This window comes from Neophocaena asiaeorientalis, unplaced genomic scaffold (genome assembly GCF_003031525.2).
Source record: "Neophocaena asiaeorientalis asiaeorientalis breed wild unplaced genomic scaffold, Neophocaena_asiaeorientalis_V1.1 scaffold45, whole genome shotgun sequence".
NCBI classification, from domain to species: Eukaryota; Metazoa; Chordata; class Mammalia; order Artiodactyla; family Phocoenidae; genus Neophocaena; species Neophocaena asiaeorientalis.
In genome coordinates this window covers 2,164,076-2,191,163 of record NW_020174642.1, presented here as the reverse complement: position 1 = coordinate 2,191,163, position 27,088 = coordinate 2,164,076, and the positions used below count along the sequence as shown (strand labels likewise).

At 44.0% G+C, this 27,088-nt stretch overlaps 1 long non-coding RNA gene across 1 annotated transcript; it reads left to right on the top strand.

Moving 5' to 3' along the window:
- On the top strand, positions 1 to 25,247 carry LOC112408547 (uncharacterized). Its single transcript, XR_003004961.1, has 3 exons — positions 1 to 97; positions 13,661 to 13,856; positions 24,823 to 25,247. It is a non-coding gene; the product is annotated as an uncharacterized LOC112408547 (long non-coding RNA).
- Positions 25,248 to 27,088: the final 1,841 nt, after the last annotated feature.

The window sequence follows — 27,088 nt, the reverse complement described above, 5'->3', positions numbered from 1 at the left end:
CCTGTCATCGGCAGGCGGACTCTCAACCACTGCGCCACCAGGGAAGCCCCCTGTTGACATTTTAATTGGGATAGTCCTGAATTTAGAAAATCATGCGGTGAGAATTGACATATTTTACAACCAAGTGGATCTTTCTATTTATTCATCTTCTTCTATATTCCTCAAAATAATCCCTTCTAGTTCTTGCTAAGTTTATGCCTCAGCATTTCATCTTGTTCTTTGTTTAAAAGAGTTTCTTTTTATTTTATTTTATTTTTTAAAATTTATTTATTTATTTTTGGCTGCGTTGGGTCTTCATTGTTGTGCGCGGGCTTTTCCTAGTTGCGTCGAGCAGGGGCTACTCTTCATTGCGGTGCGCAGGCTTCTCATTGCTGTGGCTTCTCTTGTTGCAGAGCACGGGCTCTAGGTGCGTGGGCTTCAGTAGCTGTGGCACGCGGGCTCAGTAGTTGTGGCACACGGGCTTAGTTGCTTCGCAGCATGTGGGATCTTCCCGGACCAGGGCTCGAAACCATGTCCCCTGCATTGGCAGGTGGATTCTTAACCACTCAGCCACCAGGGAATTCCTGCTTCTCATCTTTTGATGTGTTATTGCCGTGATTGTAGAAGAGACCTTTTCTTTCATTATATTGTTTTATTTTTCTGATAGGCAGTGTTTTTGAATGTGTTTGTCCTTCTGAAAGAAGGCATAGGTACTGAAAGTAATTTTTTAAAAACTGAGACATAATTGGCATATAACATTGTGTTACTCTTAGGTGTATAACATAATGATTTGTCATATGTATACATTGTGTTACTCTTAGGTGTATAACATAATGATTTGTCACATGTATATATTGCAGGACGGTCACCACGATAGGTTTAGTTAGCACTCATCACCACACATGGTTACAAATTTTTGTTTGTGTATGTGATGAGAAATTGTAAGAGTTACTCTCTCAGTAACATTCAAATGTACAATACAGTATTGTTAACTATAGTTACCATGCTGTACATTATATCCTCAGGACTTATTCTTCTTATACCTGGAAGTGTGTACCTTTTGACCCCCTTTAACCCATTTTGCCCCCAACCACACCCCCTGCCTCTGGAAACCACCAATCTCCTCTCGGTATCTATGAGGTCTTTTTTCTTCTTTGTATTGTTTTTTTGTTTTTAGATTCTACTGGTGAGTGAGATCACACAGTATTTAGCTTTCTCTCTCTGACTTATCTCACTTAGCATGATGTCCTCAAAGTTCACCTATGTTGCCATCAGTGGCAGGCTCTCCTACTTTTTAATGGACGAATAGTATTCCATTGTAGCCATGATGTCTGTAGGACTGGTTTTTGTTTCTCTGCAGGAAATTTGCTTTTTATAGCTTATTTTCATAAGGTGTTCCATGACTAAATCCCCTGATTGTTTCTAGTACCTTTCCCATTGATTGTCTTCGGTTCCTCACCTTCGCTCACATCACCTTCAACGGGAATGGTTTTGCCTCCTCTTTCACCTGCCATCACACACCATTTGGATGAAGCCCATGTTCTGAGGTGTTGTTTCCAGAGACCTAAAAATGCACAGACCCTGATGATGCTTTGGTGTTTATAGACAGCGGCACGTCCTCGGTTGGCAGGTGGACCCGGGCTAAGGCTTTAGCGTGGTCAGCGTTCGCGATCTTGCCTTCTTACCCAGCCTGCCCCTGAGCAGATAGCTGCTCCTCTATCTTCCGGGCCCTGGACAGGATTTAGACTGGGTGGCTTGGTTGCCAGTTAATGGTACTGTTTACGTAGAGCATCTCCCCTTAGAGCTGGCAGGGCCACCCCACAGGGATGTTGTATGTCAGCAGTAGGATTCCGAAGAGTCCTAACTGTTGCCTGGAAGGGGGTGGGGGCCCTGAAAAGATGCCAAGGTTCTGGGCTGGCATGGGGGACCCCTGGGACAGATTTCTCAGTGTAACTCTGGGGTCAGTTTCACCAACAACAATGGCAGAGCAAAGCCTGGAAATTATTGAGGATTTCAACAATTCTCCCAGGAGGGGAGAGGAGTCGAATGAGAGAGGTGACTCGTAAAGTAGGAGATTCGAGTTTCTCAGATGGTGGTTCACTCAGAGGAGTCATCCCCGTTGGGGGCCAGAAGGAGAGGAGAGCGAGTTTTCCAGAGGTGGTGTTGTAGGGTGGTGAAGTGGCCTGGGCTGAGGTCCCCGGGGGAAGGTAGACTCTCAGGGCAGCCGTGGCCTGGAGGTGCGCCCGAACCTTTGATACTGGTGGCCAGTTCCCTGCCCCACACGCCCACTGGGCAGGACCTGCCCTCCTAGGAGCATGTTCCACTAAAGCTGGGGAAAGGACAGATGGCAAAGGAAGAGGGCATGATTGCAGCTGGGAAGGCCCTGAACATGCTTAGGTAAACACAGATTGGACTTTCCTAATGGCATCATCAGACAGATCCTGGAATCAGCCCCGGGGCTGCTTAAGAATAACAGAAAAGAGACGATAGAGGAGAGTCAGCTTCCCAGAGCAATGTTTTTTTGGCTAACCTACACTCAGAGGAGCCCAGGCAATTCTGCAATTGCCTTGTAATTTGTACTCAACTCGCTTAGTAAAAATAGCCACCTGGTTCACATCATACAGTGTGCTGCTATGTGGTTGATGTGAGAAGACACTTTTACCAGTGGTTAAAGCCCTTCGGATTTTTCACCGTTGATTGAGAAGACAAAGCGACATGTGGTTATTATGTTATAACCACACAGTATCAAAGGTTACTTAGCTAAGTGTGAAAGTAATAGTAAGCGTGGCAAACATCAAGAAACTTAGGAGACTATTCCTCGAAGCCTTTTGAATACATCCAGTACTGCATAAAAATCAAATACGTTCTTCTCAGATCAAGGTCATATGCTCTTGCATGTGCTGAAACCCCCTCTCAGTGTGCCGAGGAATCAGATCCTGGTGAATAAGTCTCCTTGGTACATTCTTTTTTTTAAAAATTTTTAAAATTGAAATATAGTTGACTTACAATGTTGTTTTAATTTCTGCTGTACAACAAAGTGACTCATTTATACACATAAATAAATTCTCTTTTATATTCTTTTCCATTATGGTTTATCCCAGGATATTGAATATAGTTCCCTGTGCTATACAGTAGGACCTTGTTGTTTATCCATTCTATATGTAATAGCTTGCATCTGCTAATCCCAAACTCCCAATTCATACCCCCCCCACCTCCCCTCCCCCTTGGCAACCACAAGTATGATCTCTATGTCTGTGAGTCTGTTTCTGTTTTGTAGAGAAGTTCATTTGTGCCATATCTTAGATTCCACATATGTCTGACTTACTTCACTTAGTCTGATAATCTCTAGGTGCAACCATGTCGCTGCAAATGGCATTATTTCGTTCATTTTTATGGCTGAGTACCCTTCCATTGTATATACATACTTGGTACATTGTAATGTCCCATAGAAGAGTGATAGAGAGGTTTTTAATCATGTCGCTGAGACGCAGGGTAGTTTAGAGAAGGATGGGTGGACTCTGTCTCCTTCTGGAAACAGATGTAAACAGCTCAAACGACTTCACATCAACAAATACTGATGAACTGACTAGGCATGTGACGTTCCAAAGGACGTAAAATGATAACATAGACTCTGCCTCCAGGATCTTGCAATCAAATAGCAGAATAAGATGGGAACTCAAATAAGGCAGAGGAGGAGGAAAGAAAAGAGAGTTCTTAGTAGGAGGGGGCTGGTCAACAGGGTCCACCGCTGCAGAGCAAAAAGATGGGAGAGATTGGACCAAATCTTGGGGTGTGGCTGCCGGGAACAGCAGTGGCTTTCAGAGAGCAGCAGGCAGGGAAGCCAAACTGAGAGGGATTCACCAATGAGTGGGTGTGAGGAAGCCGAGAAAAGTGTGGTCCTGAGGCACGGTGGCGAGCCCAGGAAGTGGTAGGGCTGCAGGAAATTTGTGTCACTTTTCTTACGTAGAGGAAGACCTGGGGATGTTTATAGATGTGGAGAAGGAACCAGTGGAGGAGGGATTAAAGATGCCGAACACGTGAGAGTGATCACCAAGCTCTCTCCGTGCCCCGTATGCAGACCTAGCCGTACTTCATAACTGCTGGAAGGCATTCAGAGCACGGGTGTTTTATCTCTTAATGAGTATTGTTTTGAGTTTTGTTTGCTTTACAATGAGAACCTATTAATATCCTACTTGTGAGGTTAAAAACAACAGCCAGAACAGGTGTTTGTTGAGGTCGACCTTGTTCCCTGGAGGGGCTCAGGGCAAGTTTGAGCTCAGCTCAGACCTTCAATAACAACATAACAACTATGGATAAATAAACGTGGTCTATGCATATAATGGAATAGTGTTCAGCTGTGAAATGGAACAAAGTACTGACACGTGCTACAACATGGATGAACCTTGAAAACATTATGCTAAGTGAAAAAAGCCGGGCACAAAGGGTCACATACTGTGTGATTCCATTTATATGCAATGTCCGGAACAGGCAAATCCACAGACACAGAATGTAGATTGGTGGTTGCCGGAGACCTCAGGGAGGAGGGGTGTGGTGTGACTGCTTAAGGGGTACAGGGTTTCCTTTCGGGGTGATGAAAATATTTTGGAATTAGGTATAGGTGGTGGTTGTACAACATTGTGAATATACAAAATGCCACTGAAATTATAATATACTTTAAAATGGTTAATTTTATGTTATATGAGTTTTATCTCAATTAAAAAAAAACAAACAAAAAAAAACCCAGGGAATTCCCTGGCAGTCCAGTGGTTAGGACTCCGTGCTTTCACTGCTGAGCACCTGGGTTCAATCCCTGGTTGGGGAACTAAGATCCCATAAGCTGTGCAGTGCGGCCAAAGCAAACAAACAAACAAACAAACAAACAAAAAACAGCTCAAAATGATGCTGGGCGCTGCCCATTGCTGGACTCTGCATTCTTCCCTTCAAGGATTTGTTACTCACTAGCCTTGCAAGTCAGCCCAGTCCACAGTTTGCTGGTCTCTGAAATAGGGATCCTAACATTCATCAGGGCAATTAACCTCCTGGCACCACGTGACCCCAGCTGATCTCCTGCTGTCCTCCTCACGGAGTGGATTGCGTGCCCCTTCCCAAAGCTTCATTGCATCTCAATCTTTAGCCGACGTTGTGGCTGAAATGTACCAGGCTCTGCAGGGACACCCACCGTCCTGGTTAGTCAGGGATGGGGCATTTCCTCAGAAGAGGGAAGTTCAAGTGCTGAAACTGGGAAAGTCCCGGGTAAACAGGGATGAGTGATTGCCTTATCTCGTGCTCTGGTCAAACGATTTGCAGAAGTGAAGACTAAGATCTCTCCAGTTTTGGGGGACAGTCCCAGGTTCTCTCATCCTGAGATGGTCTTCTCTTGAAGTCATAGGGTCACATTACAGATGTGTGACAGGGCTCCCGTGGGCCAGGGCAGGAGGCTGGATCTTAAGATTAGTGAAGCCAAACCAGCACTAGACTAGGGGCGGGATCAGTTTCTCCTTTTGTAGTGGAAATTGGAATTTCTTTTGAGGTCCACTTTGAGGTCAGGTTGCAAGGTACAGAGATGTAAGGCAAACTCCCGAGGATTATGCTAATGGTAGTGAGAGGACCTTGGCAGGACCATTTGGGCTGGACAAGGACCTGGGGCTTAGATGCAGTCAGTGGGGGAAATTAGGAGATGCCTCAACCTGGGAGATGTAGATTTACTGAGATGCCAAGGAGGCTCCGAGAGAGAGTGACTGGGACTCTACTGTTTTGCTTTGAAGTTCAGTGTTACTGGAGCCCATCTGATGGATGGAGGGTGGGGAAGCTTGACTGAGGCTGATGGAAGAAAGATCAGTGGGGGTCCTGATTCACCTTAAGGGCTGGGTGTGTGAAGGGGTTAGGACCGAGGGGATCTGAACAGTGGTCTTGGAGCCTAAGTCATTGGGGAGGAGTGTTAGTCTGGGTCAACCTGTGAGGGACACGGCCACCAGCACATTGTGGGGTGCCTTCTGGGAAGTGGTTGTGTGTGAATCAAAAGTGGGCTCTGGGACTTCCCTGGTGGCGCAGCGGATGGGACTCTGCGCTCCCAATGTAGGGGGCCCGGGTTCAGGGAACTAGATCCCACATGCATGCCACACTAAGGAGCCCACCTGCTGCTACTAAGGAGCCCACATGCTGCAACTAAGACGCAGTGCAACCAAATACATACATAAATAAATATTTTAAAAAAGGAGGCACTATGGGGCACTCTTCGTAACAGCCCCAAAATGGGAACAACCCAAATACCCACCAGTTTATGGATGGATAAAGAAACTGGTCTAACTGTATAACGGAAATTATTCAGCAATAAAAAAACCCCGAGTACTTCCCTGGTGGTCCAGTGGGTAACATTCTGCGCTCCCAATGCAGGGGGCCCGGGTTCGATCCCTGGTTGGGGCGCTAGATCCCACATGCATGACACAGCTAAGAGTTCTCATGATGCAATTAAGAGTTCTCATGCCGCAACTAAGTCCACATGCTGCAACTAAAAGATCCCACATGCCGCAACGAAGATCCTGCATGCCGCAACTAAGACCTGGTGCAGCCAAAATAAATAAATAAATAAAATTTAAAAAAAGAAAAGAAAAATGGAGAAAGTCAATGAAACCAAAAGTTGGTTCTTTGAGAGATCAATTAGAAAACAAAGAAACAGCTAAAAAAAAAACCCAAAGTGTGCACGTTACAACGTGGATTAGCCATGAAAACCTTGTGCCAAATGAGAGAAACCAGTCAGAGGTCACATGTATGAGTCTCTATATGAAATGTACAAGATAAGGAAATCCATGGACAGAATATAGATTAACGGATGCCAGGGGATGGGAGGAGGGGGATGGGGAGGGCCAGTTGCGGGGTACAGAAGGTCAACTTGGGGGGTCACACATTCTACCAGTGTGCCTCCCAGAGTCATGCTGTGTAACCTCTGCGGGCCCATTATCCATGGGCTGTGTTTATGCTTCAAGACCAGCTCTTTGTGACGGAGTCTCTGACGCATGGAGGTGATGGGGAGGGAGGACAACACAGCCCAGATGCTCTCAACGCTCTTAGTCTCTTTTGCTCAAATGTGGGTTTTCTGTGTCACAGAGCTGAGTTTTGCCCTGAAGTTGTGGTTTCCTGTCTCTTGCCAAGCTTCTGTTTGCCATCCTTTCGTGTGAGTTAGAACAAGTCATAACTGGGGGTGTGGGAGGCCAAGAGACGGCCCAGCTCAGTGCTCTCAGTTCTGGCTGCACTTTAGAAATACCTGGGTCTGTTTAAACACTAGCAATGCCCGGGATTGTACCCAAAGTCTCTTGAGTCAGTTGCGGTGGGTGGTGAACACCCACACCTTGACTGTACAGCCAGGATGAGAACCCCTCTTCTGCAGAAAATATTACAGAATAGATCAAAGCGCATGCAGGCAAAACAGAGGGGGAAAGTATTCCAGAGATGTCTCAGGCGGTGAATTAATACAAATACTGTGGTATTTTCCTAGGTTTTGTGATGTCCAAGATATTTGATTCCTTTTTGAGATTTGTAAATTGTAATTTTATTTTCTCATTCTACACAGCTGTTCACTTTTGCACCAAATTTTGTATTCTTTTTCTCAAAAAGGGACTCCCAAGATTCTATGAGTTTTATGCCCCAAAACATTTGGGGTCTGCTTCTCGTCTAAAGGCTCACTTAGGTTCAAGTTTAACATTTTGGCAAGAATATTTCACACATATATCACATTAGTGCTCCCATAATGTCTGTGTGTCTCAATTTTAATGACCACTCAGTTAAGTCATGACAAGCCAGATCTGTCCACTGTAAAGACCCATTTGTGCCATTGCAATTAGCAAGCAGTCAGTGGAGTAGTATGTTGTCACCGTGCAAATATTCCACTCCCCAACTTTTCACTGAATGGCTTTAACAAGCATTGGTGTTCCTTTCTTGAGTCAGTTACACCACTGGGTGTTGCAAAATGCTAACTGTATGATTCTTTCACTCATTTTGCCTTTATTGTCTGGAATTCTTCTATGAAGAAAGCTTTCCCTTGTTGTTTCACAGATGATTTTTTTTTTTTTTTTTGCGGTACGCAGGCCTCTCACTGTTGTGGCCTCTGCTGCCGCGGGGCACAGGCTCCAGACGCGCAGGCTCAGCGTCCATGCCTCACGGGCCCAGCCGCTCCGCGGCATGTGGGATCTTCCCGGACCGGGGCACGAACCCGCATCCCCTGCATCGGCAGGCGGACTCTCAACCACTGCGTCACCAGGGAAGCCCTCACAGATGATTTTAATGTCAGCCAACCGTCGTTTAGAAGCAACGATTCAGTCCAATAGCCAAATTTACAGAGGAGAAATACCGAGGTTCAGGTAGGTATAAAGATTTGCTCAAAATCACACAGTAACTGGCAATCAAAGTCTCCTTTTTTTTTTTTAATACCAAAAGAAAAACCTTTCCCTTGAAACAATTCCAAAACACCAGAGCAGTGCATACCAAACTGTTGTTCTTTTAGAACTCCTGTCAACATTTCCCAGAACAGGACCTGGCTTGGAAAATACTACCAGGTTTTGGGGAACATTGGGAGGCTTTTCATTTCATCCAGGAATGGAATTAGCTCCCCACTCTCTCATGGCCATTATTTATCATGGTTCTGGAGGTTCTGGTTAACAAAGTAAGATAAAAATGGAAAAAGACGTATAATTGCTAGAAATAAGAATACAAAATCACCACTATTTGCATGTAGTATAATACTTTTTCTAGAACAGCAGTTCTCCTTTTGGCCTCAGAACCCCTTTACCTTCTTAACATTTACCCTCTTAAAATTTACAAAATGACTTTTTAAAAATGTGGGATATATATATATTTACCATATTAGAAATTAAGACTGAGAAAAAACCTTTAAAATTTTTACTTATCCATTCAGAAGTTAAAAAAACCAATTACGTGTTAATGCAACGAATTCTTAAGAAGAATGATTCTATTTTCCCAAACAAAAAGCATCTGGTAAGAAGAGTGCTACTCTTTTGTAGATTCACGGATCTCTTTAACCTCAGGCCTGCTGGAAGGCAGCTGGGTCCTTATGTCTGCTCTGCACTCAGCAGGTGCCCTGTCATGCGTAATGCAGTCAGTGGGAAATTCCACTTCACACCCATGAGAGAATGAGTGAAAAAAGCAAATAATCTCTTGGTTTTCATTATGAAAATAGTTTTGACCCTGCGGACCTCCTGAAAGGGTTTCTGGGACTATACTTTGAGAATAGCTGTTCTGGAACACTCAAGAGACTCAGTTAAAAGCTTTACTAGTATCTATTAGCTTGCTAAAGTGGCTGGATAAATGATAAATACATGAAGACAAATCACTTTCCCATATACCAGCATCTCTGGAATGTCCCAGGCCCAACACAGAGTGTGTTGTGTGTGTGTGTGTGTGTGTGTGTGTGTGTCCATTGTGTCACCTTTATAGCAAATCTGGAATCTTAGCAATCCATGGCTCATGTTGCTGGGAGTCTAGGCTTTTCAAATGTTCCTTTTCCCTAGCCATTCCTTCTAGGGCTCCTGGATGGGGCAAAAAGGGCAGACAAGATGGGGAGGCAGAGAATGAGGGCTCACATATATCATCAGAGCTGTGCCTGCTGTGAGGAGCCCTACTGTGTGCTGTTGGCCCTCCCTCCAAGTCCTCCCCCACACTGTACTGCTGACATCCGCCGGCCAGGCCTTGCAGAGAGGAGCCCATGCTTCTCTTGGTGCTGCCTTGATCTTCCCATGGCTCCCGGGCACTGAGGGGAGCAGGTGATTGGGAGGTTGGCCCAAGGGGTGGTCAGAAAGGCACCTCACAATCTCTGGGATCTGCCACCCTCTCTGGCACTCTGGCCCACCAGCCAGACCTCTGCATTCATGAAGCATGTCTCACAGGGGCAGTGCTTTCTCTTCCTCCAGTTCGTCTCCCTTCCAGGAGCTGCCATCTGGGTGTGGAGTTTGTACAGGTGGGTCCCTGAGCCTCATGTGAATCAGTAGGTGTGACTGGGTATCTGTGTCTGTGTCCTCACATAGTCCAGGGCCCTTCAGAAGGTCAGTTGAGCAGGCAGTGGCCTTGGTCAATTGAGTCTCATTTGACACATGTCAAAAGGCTGGGAAGACACAGTCGTGCCGTGAGGGTGGGAAATTTCAGTAGGATGGAAAAAAAAAAAAAGAAAGAAAACAAGGGGCCAGGTGAGCAATAGTGTCCGAGTCTTCTGGAAGGTTTTGCCAGAGGAGACAGGAAGGAAGCTCCTTCCTCCAGACACTGCTGGGAGCCCAGTGTGAATGTCCTTCTAGCATGAAGGGAGACCCAACCTCTTCCAGGAGACCCATGACTTCTTTGTGGTTAAATCCAAAAGATGCTTTTTAGTCCCCTTATCCCAAAGCAGTGGACATTTTCAGTGTCGTACAAATTTATAACAAAAAAAACTTGTTTCCTTTGTAAACAGAAAAAAAGGGTTTTTTAAAAAATGATTATTTTGTATGCCTGTCAGAATTTTCTTCATGGTACTATATTTCAAGTGTCCTCAGACTTTATCTTAATTATGTTGAAATACTATGGAGTCTAGTTTTGTTATAGCCTTGGAATTCTCTTGTTTGGATGTTTTTTCATGAAATAGAAATGCTTTATGACTAACAGTTCATTTATTGCCCAGTTAATTTTTTAAAAAATAGGTTTTACGGTATAATTTATATACCATAAAACATCCATCTTAAGTGTATAATTCAATAATTCTTAGTAATTTTATAGAGTTGTACAACCACTACTGCAGTCCAGAATATTTGCTCATTTTTGTTTAACTCTGAAAAACACCTTAAGTACAATTAGTGTTAGAGAAAATATGGATATCTATTTTTTAAAAACCCTGAAATTTGAAAGTATTTTAAAGTAGTGTTTTTGCTTTCAGTGACAATAGCTTAAACTAAGCCAATTGAACTCGTTTTAATGAATCAATCAACTATTCAAAATTTTATCAAGCATAACATAATGGCTCATTCTATGGGTCAACCTGGCTTGGCTATGGCACCCAGATATTTGGTCAAACATTATTCTAGATGTTTCTGTGAAGATAGTTTTTAGATGTGTCCTAATCTCTTCTTCTCATAAAGACAGCAGTCCTATGGGATTAAGTTCTACCCTAATGACCTTATTTTACCAGAATTACCTCTTCAAAGGCTCTGTCTCCAAATACAGTCACATTCTGAGGTACTTGGTGTTAGGGCCTCAACATCTAAATTTTTAGGGGACGGAGAGAGACACAATTCAGCCCGTAGCAGATGAAAAGCTAGGCTACTTGGCTAACTTCCTTTAAATTTCTTTTATCATTTTTCTTCTTGAGACATTCACTTGAAAAAAAGAGTTTCACCCAGTGTCTTAGTCAGTGTGGGCTGATATACCCAAAACACCATAGACTGGGTAGCTTATAAACAGAAATTTATTTCTCACAGTTCTGGAGGCTGGAAGTCCGAGATCAGGATATAAGCACGGTTGAGTTTTAGTGGAAGCCCTCTTCCGGGTTGCACACTGCCGACTTCTTCTTGTGTGCTTACCTGGAGGAGAGCAAAGAGGGGAAGCAAGCTCTCTGGTGACCTTTATAGGGGCACCAATCCCATTCATGAGAGCTCCACCCTCGTGACCTCATCTAATCCTAATCACCTCCCCAAACCTCCACCTCCTAATACCATAATGAGGGGTAAGGTTTCAATGTATGAATTTTGGGGAGACACAAACACTCAGTCCACAACACCCATATTGGAAAGTCAAATTTTAATTTTTAATCATGTGAGCTCATTAAGGGTTTGACCTAACATTCTTGTCAAAGTGATGATTTCTGGAGAATGACTGTGGCCGTGGCTGCCTGTGTTTGCTTGAGTTTTCAAAGGCGTGGAGTAAACTGAAATCTCTGTAAAGAAGGTTTTATTTCTCCCAGTCTGATTTCCCCTCCTACGTGTCCCTCCAAGTAAAGTCAACAAATAGGGCTTAACACTTTTAGCTTCTCTTAACACTTTGTAATTTAGTGAATAGATCATTCATCTGTTCATTCATCACTTGACCATAAATTATTAGTAAGCATCTACTGTGTAGATGTGCCAGGTAATTTCTAAGATCGGGGATACTGCAGTGATCAAAAGAGATTAAAAGAAAAAAACCAAAAATTCTATCCCACTTACATTTTAGTGGGGGACACAGAAAATATTTAAGAGATATAAGGTAATCTTTTCTTTCCTAAAGAGAAAAATAAATCAGGGAAGGGGGTTAGGAAATGTGTGTGTGGGGGGGCGGGGGTGCAATTTAAAGTAGATTGAGCAGAACAGGCCTCCCTGAAAAAATAACATTTAAGTCAAAACCTGAAGTGAAGGGCTTCCCTGGTGGCGCAGTACTTAAGAATCCGCCTGCCAATGCAGGGGACAGAGGTTCAAGCCCTGGTCCGGGAAGATCCCACATGCCATGGAGCAACTAAGCCCATGCGCCACAACTACTGAGCCTGCGGGCCACAACTACTGAAGCCCGTGCACCTAGAGCCCGTGCTCTGCAACAGGAGAAGCCACCACAGTGAGAAGCCTGGGCACTGCAATAAAGAGTAGCCCTCCGCTCGCTGCAACTAGAGAAGGCTGGCGCGCAGCAACGAAGACCCAATGCAGCCAAAAGTCAAAAAATAAATAAATAAAATTTATTTTAAAAAAAAAACGCCTGAAGTGAACGTGTGAGCCATGGGGATAAGCATGGGAGAAGTGCATGCTAGGCAGAGCAATTGGCAAGTGCAAAGGTCCTGAGGCAGGAACATGCCCAGTGTGCCTGAGGAGCAGTGGAGGCCAATGTGGCTGGAGAGAAGGGAGCAAAGGGGGAGATGATGCCACAGGGGTGATGAGGTGCCCCATAGATCATTGGAAGGATTTGGGACTTTGCTTTAAGAAGGGAGCCATGGGAGGGTTTGGAGTCCATGGGTAGTGTGGGTGGCTTACAATGCTGAATGGTCACCTAAAATGATTGAATAGGGAAAAGGGCTGAAGGAGGAAGGAAGGTCAGCTAGGAAGCAATGCAATCATCTACCAGGAGATAATGGTGGCTTAGACCAGGTGGTAGCCGCGGAGTGGGTAAAAGTAGTCAGACTGAGATGTTTTGGTGGGATTTCCCAACAGATAGAATGTGAGACAGGAGTCAAGAGTGGCACAAGCTTTTTGGCTTCAAAAAAATGAAAGAAGGGAGTTGCCGTTTACTGTGAAGGGGAAGACTGAGGGGGCAGGAAGTTTGATTTGGTTTCAAATCAGCATAAGCATATCTTATTTTATAACAAGACTTAAAAATTTTTTTTTGGCAGCATCGTGTGGCATGTGGGATCTTAGTTCCCTGACCGGGGATTGAACCCGAGCCCCCCTGCAGTGGAAGCGTGGAGTCTTAACCCCTGGACTGCCGGGGAATTCCCAGAAGACTTTTTAAGAAAGAGATACTGTGTCGGAGGCACACGATTCCAGGATCTTCTAGATGATCCTGCAACCCACAAATTGTCCTAAAGACTGTACATCCATCACTGCTTAGCTCAGTAACTGCTTATCTTAGCACATCCATGTGACATGGCGTGACCTGCCAAATTTCTGTTTATTACTGTCTAATGTATTATGTTATACCTGTGTTGTAATGAATGATCGCTCATACATACTGAGCACTTCTTGTGTTTCAGGCAGAGGTGAAGCTGTTTGCCCAAGTTCATCCAGCCAGCAGGTGGGATCTGAACCAGTTTGCTGGACCCTGAAGTTCTAATCCGTCTGACACACAATTTGGTGCCTAATTGCAGAACTCAATGTTGTGCCCCATCAGAAAGAAGTGCTTGAGAGTAACTGAATTATCCATTCCCATGCTCGAGAACAGCGAACTCAGTAAGTTATTTGTTCTTATGGCATTTGAGTTTTTGCCTGAGATCCACACTTGAAAAAATAAGCTTCCCTGCGTTAGAGGAAGTGTAGCTAGATAACTGCATGCTTAGTCAAGGGGAAATTTTCAAAATAAAAGACGGTATACATTTGAGGAAGTGGGTTAACAGGCCATCGCCCAAGAGGCCAACAAAGAATCAGAGAAATTCACACTTCTCCATAATAATTGTTTAAAACTGAATGGACAACTCAAAAGCAGTATACATCTTAATTTGTAATCAGTCTAAGTCGATGATCCCTGAACATGGTAATGGAGAGACCTGCATGGTGAGGGGGCATACAGTACACAATCGAGGTTTGTGGGATGAATGAATGTTCTTTGCTTTTTATTTTCAACTTCCTTTCCCTGAAATGACAGACAGCAACAGAACTAGGAAGACCCAGTCTTCAGCTGACGTATTTATCCTTTTTTTTTTTTTTTTTTTTTGCGGTACGTGGGCCTCTCACTGTTGTGGCCTCTCCCGTTGCAGAGCACAGGCTCTGGACGCGCAGGCTCAGTGGCCGTGGCTCACGGGCCCAGCCGCCCCGTGGCATGTGGGATCTTCCCGGACCGGGACACGAACCCGTGTCCCCTGCATCGGCAGGCGGACTCTCAACCACTGCGCCACCAGGGAAGTCCAGCTGATGTATTTATTCTTGATGGTTATCGTCATCAAGATGTAAGTTACAGGAGGCAGATACCAGCTAGTACAGGGCCAGTTACAGAAGAAAGCTTTTGGGTACACCCTCAGTATAGTTTCCAAGGAAAACAAATATGCAAGATAAATGCTTCATTTTACCAAATCCTCTCTTTCTTAAAAAAAAAAAATCAAAATGCATCTATTATTTTCCATATGGTTATGATTTTAATAAAATCAAATGAACACGTCTCATTCAGGGTAAATATGTACTCAAATCCTTTAAGTCATTGGTCATTTAAGATGAATTCTCCCAATATCTAAGCCTGCAGGTTTGTTGACCACAGCAAGTAGGCATGGCCAAGTGTTCTGCTCAACATATAATAAGGTAGAAATCAAGGTGTTGGCTGGACTGAGTTCTCGTCTGGAGGCTCTGGGGGAGAAAACCCTCCTTGAAGCCTGTTCTTCTTGTTGGCAGAATTCCAGTCCTTGAGCTGTAGGACTGAGGACTTGGACCGTATTTCCATGCTGACTGTCAGCCAATGGCTACAGGCCCCCTGTATTCCTTGCCATGGGGCTCTTTCCCTCCAGCAACAGGGTGTTGAATCTCTGTGCTTCAAATTGCTGACTTCCTCTTCTGATATGATGAGCCAGAGAAAACGCTCTGCTTTTAAAGGGCTCATAAGTCACGCCCACCAGGATAATCTCCCTATCTCAGGGTCAACTGTGCTCTATAATACAACCTAACCATGGGAGTAAAATCCATTATCCTCACAGGGCTGGGGATCATACAGGGTGTTTACACCAGGTGTGGGGATCTTGGGAACGATCTTTGAATTCTGCCCACCACACCCAGCTTCAGGAACTCATGGCCAAAGTTGTTTCATCTTGTTGCAGAATCAGCTCCCTGGGAAGCAGGTGCTGAGATGAAGGTTAGCTTGCAGGAGGCTTAGTGAGAGCGCTCTCAGGATCAGTGCTATGCAAGGGAGGAGACTGAGGTAGGGCTGCGAAGAGGGAGGCAGAAGCTGGGATGGTCCTTCAGAGGTGTCTCAAGGTGAGGCAGCCCTGCATGGGCAAGACCCTAGATGTGGGCTGCCCCAGGCAGGGGTTCTCTGAGGGCAAGGCAGCAGTCCGCAGCAAGGTTCTCCCTGAAAATGCTGACAGTAGGAGGTAAGGGAATAAACTTTTCATTTCTGATTGATACATTACAGTGATTGCACTGCATTTCTACTCCCCTCTCACTCCCATTCATCCAGTAATATATTGAATTAAATCCAAGATATCATATAACTTCATCTATAAACATTTTAGTCTGTCTTTGAAATACAGGAAACCATGATATCCTTATCTCATCCAAACTAAATTAATAATTCATATTATAAAAATGCAGTTAGTGCTAATTTTTTATTTAAATTGTCTCATAAGTGTCATGACTCTCCCCCCCACCCCCCGCCATTTCTCTCAAGTTTGCTTGTTTAAGTCAAAATTGAAAATAGATGAACTCTCTCTTTTTCCTTGCACTTGATTTATTAATGACACCAGACAACTTGTCTTGGAGACTTGATCAGAGTCTGGGGTTTGCTAATTACATCTGTATATAGGAAGTTTCTTTGTCCCCTGTACTTCCTGTAAGTTAGTAATTGGATCTAAGGCTGGATTAGATGAGGATTTATTTTTTTGGCTAGAGTAGTCCACAGATGGTCACGTGCTCCTCCAGCAGGAGGTGCATCATATGTAAATATTCAATACATTTTCTTTATCCATCCATTCATCAGTGGACATCTGGGTTGCTTCCACCTCTTGGCTGTTGTGAATAATGCTGCAATGAACATGGTTGTGCTAATCTCTCTCCAAGATCCTGCTTTCAGTTCTTCTGGATATATACACAGAAGTGGGATTATTAGATCATATGGTAGTTCTATTTTTAATTTTTTGAGGAACATCCGTACTGTTTTCCATAGCAGCTGCACCATTTTACCTTCCCAAAAATAGTGCACAGAGTTCCAATTTCTCCACATTCTCACCAACGCTTGCTATTTTCTGGTTTTGTTTTTTTCTTTTTGATAGTGGCCATCCTAATGGCTGTGAGGTGATATCACATTGTGGATTTTTTTTTTAATTTATTTATTTTATTGATTTATTTTTTTGGCTGTGTTGGGTCTTCATTGCTGTGCACGGGCTTTCTCTAGTTGTGGTGAATGGGGCTGCTCCTCGTTGCGGTGCACGGGCTTCTCATTGCGGTGGATTCTCTTGTTGCAGAGTACGGGCTCTAGGTGCGCAGGCTTCAGTAGTTGCAGCACACAGGCTCAGTAGTTGTGGCGCATGGGTTTAGTTGCTCTGCGGCATGTGAGATCTTCCCAGACCAGGGCTCAAACCCCTATCCCCTGCATTGACATGTGGATTCTTAACCACTGCGCCACCAGGGAAGCCCTGCACATCTTTCATATGCTTATTGGTCATTTGTACATCTTTGTTGAAGTATCTAATACTTTGTCCTATTTTATTTTAATTTAATTTTATTTTTGACCATGCTGTGTGGCATGCAGAATCTTAGTTCCCCAGCTGTTGCAGGAAGGGGGACCCCTTCAGGGCCTGAGAGTGGGCTCTTGTCTAACACTCAGAAATTAATTGTCCGAGGAGACACACGTTCTGACAAAGCAAGAGATTTTACTGGGAAGGGGCATCCGGGCAGAGAGCAGCAGGGTAAGGAAACTCAGGAGAACTGCTCTGCCACGTGGCTTGCAGTCTCAGGTTTTACAGTAACAGGGTTAGTTTCCAGGTTGTCTCTGGCCAATCATTCTGACTCAGGATCCTTCCTGGTGGTGTGCACATCACTCAGTCAAGATGGATTCCAGTGAGAAGAATTCTGGGAGGTTGGCGGGACATACGGACTGGCGTCTCCTCTATCTTTTTGACCTTTCCTGAATTCTTCCAGTTGGTAGTAGCCTGTTAGTTCTGCATTCCTTACCAGGACCTCCTGTTGTAAGATAACTCATGCAAGTGGTTACTATCTTGCCTGGCCAGGGCAGGGGGTTTCAGTCACTGGTTCCCCTAACACAACCAGGGATTGGACCCATTCCGCCTGCAGTAGAAGTGTGGAGTCTTAACCACTGGACCACCAGGGAAGTCCCTCCTTTGTCCATTTTAAATCAGGTTATTTGTTTTTTTTGTTGTTGAGTTGTAGGAGTTCCTTATATGTTCTGGACATTAGTCCCTTAACAGATATGTGATTTGCAAATATTTTCTTCTTTCTGTAGGTTGCCTTTTCACTCTGTTAATTTTCTTCTTTAATATGCAGCCATTTTAAGGTTCTATGTTACCTGCGTTGTCTATTTTTGTTTTGGTTGCTTGTGCTTTTGGTGTCACCTCCACCTCCCCCAGAAAAGAAATCATTGACAAATTCAGTGTCATGAAGGCTTCCCCTTATGTTTTCTTCTAGGAGTTTTATAGTTTTAGGTCTTACAATTAGGTCTTTAATACATTTTGTGTTAGTAGATAGTATGAGGGAAGTGTCCAACTTCATTTGTTTGCATGTGGATATCCAATTTTCCCAATACCATTTGTTGAAGAGGCTGCTGTCCTTTCCCCAGTGCATGGTCTTGGTACCCTTGTCAAAGATCATTTGAGCATATGTATACTCAAAATTTTTATTGGGTTCAGTAGACAAAGAACGAAGGAGTGATACCAAACTCTGTCCCCAAACTGCACTCTACCCATAACCTCAAAGTTGCACCTGGCACGGTCTGGCCTCTCCCTGGGGTGATAGGGCAGGAGAAGCTACAGTGTTAGCTATCTGTCTTGGGTAATAGCTCCAACTGTTCTGTACCACCCCTGTCTTCAGTAGCTTGTTCAAGAGGTGAAAGAGGACGAGTCAGAATCAACTCAGCCAGAAGAGTGTGCGGGAGGGGCCAGGGCCATCTCCTTTCGGGTCCAACTCAGCTTTGAAGCAGGGCCTACTTCTTCCCATCCTCTCTAAGTGTATTTCTACGGATGTGGGGCTTCCTTCTCAATGGTTCATTTACTACAAAGTCCTACTTATTAAAAGGCAAGGGTGGTTGTGGTAAAGGAGGTGGTGGCTACGTATTTGGTTAATTGCTTTATCTTGCTTAGTAAAGCCAACGACAACCAAACCATTTCTGGGGCAGGTTGTGGTGACCAGCACAAGATTCTTACTTTTTCTTTCCTTTCCTCCTTGTTCAAGACGAGGCATTCGCAAATAGAAGAACTTCACAAAGCTCCCTGCGTAACCATACTTTGAGGAACTATCTCCTGAGGGTAATAGCGCCAAAGGATTCCCATGAAGCCCTTTAGAAAGGATTGAGGCACACCATTTAAGAAAAGTTTTAAGCCAGTGTTTTTCAAATTACAGGTTTATTTGTAGGGTATCCTAGTTCGCTTCCAGAAATTTAAGAATTTGCCTTCACTTTGGTGGTAATCTTTAAAAAACCAATATAAGCATATTCTGGAATCATCAGAATAAACCTATTGTTTAGGGTCTCCTTGAGATGTACTAGCACTATTTTGATCATTTCCAGATAATGGGACCTAAACAGAGACAGACTTAATATGTTCTATTCCAGCCAAATGTCATCAAATGGTATTAACCATACTGTACAATCAGAGACTCATGGTAGTTTGATCTTTAACAAAAGCAATGGCTAAATTGGTTAATTATAAGGTGCATGGGAGACAAGCCATGCTGAACTCAGAAGAACCTTCTCTCTGACCAGATTCATTCTGACAGTGGCAATTTAACTTGATCAATATAACATTATTTTAAATACTGAATTAATGTTTTTGCTTTAACTTTATTGTTTTTCAGTTTGGATTAGAATTCATTTATAAATTTGATTTGGTTTTGTGGTTGTATGAGAGCTATAAACTGAAGATTATATTTGGTTTTAAATTCACACGTATTTAAGGAATATTATAATTTAAAAATTGTCAATATTAGGAGATGCCAAAGAAGGCAATTACAATCCAACTTCCCACAAAGAAAAGCTCAAATCAGCATGGTTTCACTGTTGAATTTTGCAAAACATTTAAAGAAAAATGAACACTAATCCTTCATAAGCTCTTCCAAAAAATACAAGAGAAGGAAACCTTTCCCAACTCATTCCATGAGGCCAGCATTACCCTGATACCAAAACCAGACAATGGCATCAGAAGAAAACTACAAGTCAATATCCTTTATGAATATAAATGCAAAAATCCTCAACAAAATACTAGCAAACTGAATCCAGCAACATGTAAAAAGGATTATACACCATAATCAAGTGAGATTTGTCCCAGGATTGCAGGTTGGTTTAATACAAAAAAACTTATCAATGTGATGTGCCATTTTAATAGTATAAAGGAAAAAAAAAGATGATCTCAGCAGACACAGAAGAAGCATTTGACAAAAATGTAACACCTGTTCATGATGAAAACACAAAGCAAACTAGGAATAGAAGGGAACTCCTTCAATCTGATAAAGGGCATCTATAAAAAAACCCACAGCTAACATCATAGTTAATGGTAAAAGACCATAAACTTTCTCACTAAGGTCAGGAACAGGACATTCTTTCACTTCTATTCAACATTGTATTAGAGGTTCTAGTTGGGGCAATTAGGCAAGAAAAACAAATAAAAGGCATACAGATTAGAAAGGAAGAAGTAAAACTATCTGTATTTACAGATGATGTAATCTTCAATATAGAAAATCCTAAGGAATCCACAAAAAAAACCCCACCCACCCAAACAAACAAAAAACTTGCTGAACAAAGAGCTAATAAATTCAGTGAGGTTACAGGATACAAGATAAATATAAAAATAATTTTGTTTCTATACACTAGCAATGAACAATTTGACAATTAAATTAAGAAAACAATTCAATTTACAATAGCATCAAAAAGAATAAAACAATTAGGAATAAATGTAACCAAAGAAGTACAAGGCTTTCACACTGAAAACTAAAAAATATTAAAAGAAATTAAAAGTGACCTAAATAAACAGAAAGCTATCCCATATTCATGGATTGGAAGATTTAATATTGTCAATATGGCACTATTCCCCTAAACTGGTCTAGAGACTCAATGCAATTCCTATCAAATTCAGCTGGCTCTTTTGCAGAAATTGAAAAGCTGATCCCAACATTTATTCTTCACTGTCCTGTGCATTATTGGATATTTAGCAGCATCTCTGGCCTCTACATGCTTGATGTCAGCTCTCATCAATCCTCAGGTAAAACGCGCTTTGGAAACTAGAGATTTGGAAGTTCCCTCAGGCTTGGAAACATTAAATGCAAAGGAGATATGGGGAGGCACCAGTAGCATCTGCTATAGTTAACCCTTATACCGTCAGAACAATTTTTGCCCCATATTAACTCACTGTATGCTGTAACTGGTTCTTCCAGGTGATGGCTGGTCACGATTAAAAAAGAATTTTAAAGATCATCGTAATAGGGCGATTAGAGGGACAGCTCAGTCCCTATTTCTGAAGATGTTCTTAAGGCCATAATAGACACTCATCTCCCTCTTCTCCCACAGATTTGAGATTCTCCTCACTCTAAGCCAGCACTTCTGATCTGGGTTGCTTGCCTGATGGGATGACCCAGACCTTGATCCCTGAGTGATCTGTACCCCCATGACTGTGCCCTTATCAGGCCATTACTTTAATTGTCCATTCCCAGTCATGACTTGGCATGGAAGCATGAAGACATGCCTCAGGGAATTCCCTGTGTTTCAGAACCACTCCTTCTTGTCCCATTATGTAGTTTTATCTCCTCATAATAATTGGGGTGAACTACGCTTGCCTTTACAGCATCTCCTTTTTCTGTCTTCTGGTCTATTGGCATGAGGAGCTCAAAATAACTAAGTTTTAGCCACAGACTCAAGTTTAGTGGAGTCCTATGTCCTTTTGCAAAACACCCCCTTACCCCCATCAGGGAACTGAGACCTCTAGTCCAGCCAAACCTAAAGTGCAGATTCCCCAGGGGGACCCTGGGAGTGATGGTGAGAGATGCCACTAGACTTCCATCCCTTGGTTCCCAGGGAATTCTACCTATCAGAAACCAAACCCTCAATCCCTCAGCAATCACCTGCCAGCTGGTGCCTTAGCTGTGGTGTTTCAGACCATCCCAATGTTTTATCAGACTGATAGCTTCTAGGTGATGTTCCATACAGTAGGATCACCGGATCCCAGGATCATGTGCCCATTGTTGTACCTGCTTTGACATAAAATGGAACCCTTGGTCTGAGGCAATGTGTCAGGATTCAATCAGAGAAGCAGAACCACCCTGAATGACGTAGAATAACGTATTGTTTTAGGCAGAATAATGCCCCCCACAAAAGATGTCCACGTCCCAATTCCTGGAACCTGTGAATGCATTAGTTTAGGTGGCAAAGGGGGAATTAGGGTAGCAAGTGGAATTGAGGTTGCTTATCAGCTGACCTTAAAATTGGATTATCTGGGTAGACCCAATGTAGTCACGAGGGTCCTTAAATGTGGAAGGGGGAGGCAGAAGAGGAGGTCAAGCAATGCCAAGTGAGAACTTGACCTGTTGTTACTGATTTGAAGATGGAAGAAGGGACCACAAGCCAAGGAATATGGGTGACTTCTAGAAGCTGGAAAAGTCAAGGAAATGATTCTCCCCTACACCTTTCAGAAAGGAACACAGCTCTGGTGACACCTTGATTTCAGCCCAGTGAGACCCATTTTGGACTTCTGAGTCACAGAACTTACAAATCAGTCATATAATAAATTTGGGCTCTTTTTAAAAAAATAAATTTATTGATTTATTTATATTTATTTATTTTTTTCTGTGCTGGGTCTTCATTGCTGCACGCAGCCTTTCTGTATTTGCGGCGGGGGGGGGCTACTCTTTGTTGCGAAGCACGAGCTCTAGGCGCGTGGGCTTCAGTAGTTGTGGCATATGGGCTCAGTAGTTGTGGCTCATGGGCTCTAGAGCACAGGTTCAGTAGCTGTGGCGCATGGGCTTTGTTGCTCTGTGGCATGTAGGATCTTCCTGGACCAGGGATCAAACCCGTGTCCCCTGCATTGGCAGGCAGATTCTTAGCCACTGCGCCACCAGGGAAGTCCCTAAATTTGTGTTCTTTTCAGCCACTGTTTGTGGTAATTTGTTAGAGTAGCAACGGAAAACTAATACTGATATTTATTATAGGGATTAGACCCTTGGCAGTTATGCTGTCAGGAAGGAAAGCTGAACGTGAACTGACCAGCTGCTGTCCCACACCAGCAAGGCAAGCAAGCGAGTCAGCAACCATCTGCCCAGCTGCCCAATGCCATGATGGATGCTTGCCTCTGTCTTAAACATCTTCGGCAAATTGCTTCCCAGGGGTCTCCTAACCTGCAACAATACAGAGAAGGAAATTCTGGGAAATGTAGCTTCTGCATAGCTATTTTGACACTAAAATGCCACCCAGTCTTTTGACCTTTGGATGGTGATGGGGACTAAGGCACTGCCGGGCATGTAAGAAATAGCATTAGTCCCAGTAAAGTGAATTGCTAGCCCTCCAGGTGGGTGCTTGGAGCGTGGGTGGATGAAGGCTATTACTGTGTAGGATTCAGCATCCATCTAGGCTGACGTGGGGTTGAACGACCAGCCTTGGTGACAGGGAGCCCAGGCTGTTGGGCCCGTGCATAGCTTCTTTCATGGCTGCTCTAGTCCTGGGCACACTGTGTAAACACCATGGGGGCTGAAGATGGAGACTGGTTGACCTCTATAGCATGAGTGGGCCTCTCCACCCAGTGGCCCAGGGCTCCCCCATGGTGGAAGCTCTCTGGTTGAGCACTGGTAACAGACACCCAGACCTGCCCCTTCCCCAGACCTGTTTGTCCATGATTTTCTAATTTCTTTTATTCCAGGCCATTTGGTGGATTCATGAGTACAAGTAAAGGCATGTAATTTATTCTTTCATTTAAAAACATGTATTAAGCTCCACCCTGTACCAGGTGTGATGCTGAGCACTGGGGTCACTGTAGTGAGCAAGTGTCACTGTCCCCACCTCCAGGGAGCTGGCAGTCTAATAGGGGAAAGGTCATTATACGAGTTCTTTCTAGGGTGATGTGGAAGTACGGAGTGCTGAGGGGCCTATAACAGGAGGACATAGCCTAGTCAGAGGGTAACAGCTCAAGGAACAAGAGTAAGGCCGGGAAGGTCGGGCTGGAAAAAGGAGCCACATTAGGCGAGGAAAGGATTCAGGGCTCAACCTAAGAGCAATGGGAAAGCATCTGATAGGTCCCAAATATTGTCTTTAAAGGGCCACTCTCTCCTGTGAGAATGACTTGGAGAAGGACAAGAGAGGAGCAGGACCGGTTAGGAGGTGGTGTGTGGGAGCCAGATGGCGGCGTAGACTAGGGCAGGGGTGACAGACACAGAAGCGGAAGGATTCAAGAGCAGCTGAGAAGGTGGAAGGAATGGTACTTGGGGAAGGATTGGATAAGGAGTGAGGAGGAAGGAAGGGTCAAGGACACCTTGTGGGTTTCCAGTCTGAGCAAAAGGATGGATCCATTTCCTGAGCGGGCACAGAGTGCAGTGGAGGGGAGCCTGGAGGTTCATTTCTTCATCTACGTTTACTGATTTCTTAGGAAGAGGTCAGTACATGGAGGTGCTGAAAAGGGTAGAGTAAAAGGCTGTCCCTGCCCTGAAGGAAGGCAGTCTAGTGGGCAAGAAAGAAAGGCAGACCAATACACGAAAGGCAGTAATTCAGCTGGCAAAAATATTCTTTTTTTTTTTGCCACGCTGTGTGGCATGTGGGATCTTAGTTCCCCGACTAGGGATCGAACCCATGCCCCCTACATTGGTAGGGTGGAGTCTTTTTTTTTTTTTTTTAACATCTTTATTGGAGTATAATTGCTTTACAATGGTGTGTTAGTTTCTGCTGTATAACAAAGTGAATCAGCTATACGTATACATATATCCCCATATCCCCTCCGTCTCGCGTCTCCCTCCCACCCTCCCTATCCCACCCCTCTAGGTGGTCACAAAGCACCGCGCTGATCTCGTCTCCCTCCCACCCTCCCTATCCCACCCCTCTAGGTGGTCACAAAGCACCGCGCTGATCTCCCTGTGCTATGCAGCTACTTCCCACTAGCTATCTATTTTGCATCTGGTAGTGTATATATATATCCATGCCACTCTCTCACTTCGTCCCAGCTTAGGTAGGGTGGAGTCTTAACCACTGGACCAACAGGGAAGTCCTATTCTGGCTTTTTAACCAAGCAATCCTACCCTTGGAGAGTGATCTGAAAGAAATAACTCTAAGTGAAACAGTGAATTCATTTCAATTCAACAGATCCCTTTTTTGAGCAACTACTCACGGTATGTTGGGCACCGTTTGGCCTGAGGAATCAAAGACAAACGAATATAGCCCTTCACCTCATGCTGCTCACAGTCCGGCAGGAAAGACAAGCATGTGAGTAACTGTGATGTGAAAGAACATGTGAACAGAGCCAGCTGAGAAGTGAGTGCAAGGTGGTAGCTGGCCAGATTCTTCAGAAGGTCCCCACCCCACGGAGCTGCCTCCCTCAACGCCTTCATATTGGGACAGAATTAGATTAGCATTCATTTTTCTGGCTTGCAATGTTGACTGTCTTAAACACTGTTTATTTATTTAGGCTGCGTTTGGTCTTCGTTGCTGCGTGCTGATTTTCTCTAGTTGCGGCTAGCGGGGGCTACTCTTCGTTGCGGTGCGCGGGCTTCTCATTGTGGTGGCTTCTCTTATTGTAGAGCACGGGCTCTAAGCGCTCAGGCTTCAGTAGCTGCTACACGCGGGCTCAGTAGTCATGGCTCGCAGGCTCCAGAGCGCAGGCTCGGTAGTTGTGGCACACGGGCTTTGTTGCTCTGCAGCATGTGGGATCTTCCTGGACCAGGGATCGAACCCGTGTCCCCTGCATTGGCAGGCAGATTCGTAACCACTGCGCCACCAGGGAAGTCCCTTAAACATTGTTTTAAATTGTGAATAAAACATTATGTGTGATGAAGCTAGTATACATTTCTGTATGAAACATTATTTATATTGGTTTGGGAGGTGTTGGGAGGGCTAGTAGTATTTTTGAAACTTAACATCCTCAGCGTTGCCCGATAAAAATACAAAATTAAAATTATGCTTTCACATAAGCAGATGAATAATGTTTTAGTGTATGTCCCAAATATTGCATGGGATATTACTAAAAAAATTTTGTTGTTGTACAATGCTTTGAATACTCTGGCATTTTACATAGAGATGATTATGAATTTTTTAGTATAAAACAAGTTTTGAAATCTTCTAAATGAATTCTGTCACATAGACATGTAGAAGTCATCTTTGTGGCCCATCTGTAATTTCAGACAAATAACAAAAAACTTTTCAGTTTATGTTTCATGCAATATTTGGGACAGACTTATACTAAAAAATTATGTATTGTTTACCTGAAATTAAAATTCGATTTAAATTTAACTGGGTGTCCTGTATTTTTGTTAAATCTAGCAACTCTAAACGGTATACACCGTCTTCAGCAACACACTGCTTTCTTTGTGTTTCCTCATGACACAGCGGTTTAGGAATCTATTTCGAAAACACCAGCTAGCTGTGAACCTAAATAGGATGACTTATCTTCCCCTAGTGGCGAGTCCAGTCAATGTATGTAATTCAACGCCCACTTAATCACCTACTAAACACTTACCAAGTGTCAGCTACAAAGTTAAAAAAAAAAAAAAAAAGCTAGTCCTTGCTTTCATGGAGCGTGTTATCTAGCAGAAGGGGATACATATGTTGGCAAATGCTATAAAGTCTCTCCTAGGTCAATGTCTCTGCTGGACAGACATGAAGGGGAGATGGGCACAAAGGCGACTTCTACATGTGTACGTGGTGGAGGTCTTCTAGGAAGATTTCAGAGTGGATGGTGCACTTTTATTCTGAAACACTCATAATCATCTTCTTTAAAAAAAATTTTACTTTATTTATTTATTTTTGGCTGCATCAGGTCTTTGTTGCTGTGTGCAGCCTTTCTCTAGTTGTGGTGAGCGGGGGGCTACTCTTCGTTGCGGTGCGCGGGCCTCTCATTGCGGTGGCTTCTCTTGTTGTGGAGCACGGGCTCTAGGCGCGTGGGCTTCAGTAGTTGTGGCACGCGGGCTGCAGAGCGCAGGCTCGCGCACAGGCTTAGTTGCTCCGTGGCATGTGGGATCTTCCCGGACCGGGGCTCGAACCCGTGTCCCCTGCACTGGCAGGCGGATTCTTAACCACTGGGCTACCAGGGAAGCCCAATCATCATTTTTTTTTTTTCCAGCCGTGCTGTTCGGCTTGCGGGATCTTGGTTCTCCGACCAGGCTTCGAACCCTGCCCACTGCAGTGAAAGAGCCAAGTTCTAACCACTGGACCGCCAGGGAATTCTCCAGCTCTTTTTAAAAGTTAAATTCCAGGGTATTAAAGCCTTATAAAATCTGGGAACAGACAATAGTACACAAAAGGCACTCTGCTGTTATGCAGTTAGGGACTAATTCCAGTCTTTTGGAAAAAAATGGACCATCGTTCCACTGGAGAGATAGGAAAATGCTTTTCTTCTTCTTCAGTCATTCCCTTT